General features: G+C 45.6%; 7 non-coding genes across 7 annotated transcripts; all 7 read left to right on the top strand.

Moving 5' to 3' along the window:
- The first annotated feature begins 17 nt into the window (after positions 1–17).
- Positions 18–99, top strand: TRNAL-AAG (transfer RNA leucine (anticodon AAG)). The gene has a single exon. It is a non-coding gene; the product is annotated as a tRNA-Leu (tRNA).
- A 373-nt stretch (positions 100–472) lies between these two features.
- Positions 473–554, top strand: TRNAL-AAG (transfer RNA leucine (anticodon AAG)). Its single transcript has one exon. It is a non-coding gene; the product is annotated as a tRNA-Leu (tRNA).
- Positions 555–1,079: 525 nt separating this feature from the next.
- On the top strand, positions 1,080–1,161 carry TRNAL-AAG (transfer RNA leucine (anticodon AAG)). The gene has a single exon. It is a non-coding gene; the product is annotated as a tRNA-Leu (tRNA).
- A 70-nt stretch (positions 1,162–1,231) lies between these two features.
- TRNAL-AAG (transfer RNA leucine (anticodon AAG)) lies at positions 1,232–1,313 on the top strand. The gene has a single exon. It is a non-coding gene; the product is annotated as a tRNA-Leu (tRNA).
- Positions 1,314–1,540: 227 nt separating this feature from the next.
- On the top strand, positions 1,541–1,622 carry TRNAL-AAG (transfer RNA leucine (anticodon AAG)). The gene has a single exon. It is a non-coding gene; the product is annotated as a tRNA-Leu (tRNA).
- A 70-nt stretch (positions 1,623–1,692) lies between these two features.
- Positions 1,693–1,774, top strand: TRNAL-AAG (transfer RNA leucine (anticodon AAG)). Its single transcript has one exon. It is a non-coding gene; the product is annotated as a tRNA-Leu (tRNA).
- A 373-nt stretch (positions 1,775–2,147) lies between these two features.
- TRNAL-AAG (transfer RNA leucine (anticodon AAG)) lies at positions 2,148–2,229 on the top strand. The gene has a single exon. It is a non-coding gene; the product is annotated as a tRNA-Leu (tRNA).
- Positions 2,230–2,500: the final 271 nt, after the last annotated feature.

Here is a 2,500-nt window from a genome sequence, read left to right as displayed (position 1 = left end):
GGTGTCTTTTGTTTCCAGGTAGAGTGGCCGAGTGGTCTAGGGCGCTGGTTTAAGGCACCAGTCTCTTCGGGGGCGTGGGTTCGAATCCCACCTCTATCAGCAGAGTTTGTTTTCTACGATTAATATTATGAAGCTTTTGCTAAATAGACTGAATTTACTTTTGCTTTCGGGTAGAGTGGCCAAGTGGTCCAAGGCGCTGGTTTAAGGCATTATTCCCTTCGCGGCGTGGGTTCGCATCCCACATCTATAAGCCTACTTCGTTTTCTAGGATTAATAAAATGAAGCTTTTGCTTATTAGTCTGAGGTGTCTTTTTTTTCCAGGTAGAGTGGCCGAGTGGTCTAAGACGCTGGTTTAATGCACCAGTCTCTTCGGGGGCGAGGGTTCGAATCTTACCTCTGTCAGCCTACTTTGTTTCCTAGGATTAATAATATGAAGCTTTTGCTTATTAGTCTGAGGTGACTTTCGTTTCCAGGTAAAGTGGCAGAATGGTCTAAGGCGCTGGTTTAAGGCACCAGTCTCTTCGAGGGCGTGGGTTCGAATCCCACCTCTATCAGCAGTGTCTGTTTTCTACGATTAATAATATGATGCTTTTGCTAAATAGACTGAGTTTACTTTTGCTTTCGGGTAAAGTGGCCAAGTGGTCCAAGGCGCTGGTTAAAGGCACCATTCCCTTCGTTGCGTGGGTTCGAATCTCACATCTATCAGCCTACTTTGTTTCCTAAGATTAATAATGTGAAGCTTTTGCTTATTAATTTGAGGTGACTTTTGCTTCCAGGTAGAGTGGCCGAGTGGTCAAAGGCGCTGGTTGAAGGCACCAGTCTCTTCGGGGGAGTGGGTGCGAATCCCACCTCTGTCAGCCTACTTTGTTTCCTAGGATTAATAATATGAAGCTTTTGCTTATTAGTCTGAGGTGTCTTTTGTTTCCAGGTTGAGTGGCCGAGCGGTCTTAGGCGCTGTTTTAAGGCACCAGTCTCTTCGGGGGCGTGGGTTTGAATCCCACCTCTGTCAGCCTACTTTGTTTCCTAAGATTAATAATATGAAGCTTTTGCTTATTAGTCTGAGGTGACTTTTGTTTCCAGGTAGAGTGGCCGAGTGGTCTATGGCGCTGGTTTAAGGCACCAGTCTCTTCGGGGGCGTGGGTTCGAATCCCACCTGTGTCAGCCTACTTTTTTTCCTAAGATTAATAATATGAAGCTTTTGCTTATTAGTCTGAGGTGACTTTTCATTCCAGGAAGAGTGGCCGAGTGGTCTAAGGCGCTGGTTTAAGGCACCAGTCTCTTCGGGGGCGTGGGTTCGAATCCCACGTCTATCAGCCTATTTTGTTTTCTAGGATTAATAATATGAAGCTTTTGCTTATTAGTCTGAGGTGACTTTTGTTTCCAGGTAGAGTGGCCGAGTGGAGTGGTCTAAGGCGCTGGTTTAAGGCACCAGTTTATTCGGGGGCGTGTGTTCGAATCCCACATCTGTCAGCCTACTTTGTTTTCTAGGATTAATAATATGAAGCTTTTGCTTATTAGTCTGAGGTGTCTTTTGTTTCCAGATAGAGTGGCCGAGTGGTCTAAGGCGCTGGTTTAAGGCACCAGTCTCTTCGGGGGCGTGGGTTCGAATCCCACCTCTATCAGCCTATTTTGTTTTCTAGGATTAATAATATGAAGCTTTTGCTTATTAGTCTGAGGTGTCTTTTGTTTCCAGGTAGAGTGGCCGAGTGGTCTAGGGCGCTGGTTTAAGGCACCAGTCTCTTCGGGGGCGTGGGTTCGAATCCCACCTCTATCAGCAGAGTTTGTTTTCTACGATTAATATTATGAAGCTTTTGCTAAATAGACTGAATTTACTTTTGCTTTCGGGTAGAGTGGCCAAGTGGTCCAAGGCGCTGGTTTAAGGCATTATTCCCTTCGCGGCGTGGGTTCGCATCCCACATCTATAAGCCTACTTCGTTTTCTAGGATTAATAAAATGAAGCTTTTGCTTATTAGTCTGAGGTGTCTTTTTTTTCCAGGTAGAGTGGCCGAGTGGTCTAAGACGCTGGTTTAATGCACCAGTCTCTTCGGGGGCGAGGGTTCGAATCTTACCTCTGTCAGCCTACTTTGTTTCCTAGGATTAATAATATGAAGCTTTTGCTTATTAGTCTGAGGTGACTTTCGTTTCCAGGTAAAGTGGCAGAATGGTCTAAGGCGCTGGTTTAAGGCACCAGTCTCTTCGAGGGCGTGGGTTCGAATCCCACCTCTATCAGCAGTGTCTGTTTTCTACGATTAATAATATGATGCTTTTGCTAAATAGACTGAGTTTACTTTTGCTTTCGGGTAAAGTGGCCAAGTGGTCCAAGGCGCTGGTTAAAGGCACCATTCCCTTCGTTGCGTGGGTTCGAATCTTACATCTATCAGCCTACTTTGTTTCCTAAGATTAATAATGTGAAGCTTTTGCTTATTAATTTGAGGTGACTTTTGCTTCCAGGTAGAGTGGCCGAGTGGTCAAAGGCGCTGGTTGAAGGCACCAGTCTCTT

This window comes from Phalangium opilio, unplaced genomic scaffold (genome assembly GCF_054372755.1).
Source record: "Phalangium opilio isolate 3A_F unplaced genomic scaffold, DU_Popi_V2 ptg000061l_1, whole genome shotgun sequence".
Lineage (NCBI taxonomy): Eukaryota > Metazoa > Arthropoda > Arachnida > Opiliones > Phalangiidae > Phalangium > Phalangium opilio.
This window is presented reverse-complemented; position numbering and strand designations above follow the sequence as displayed.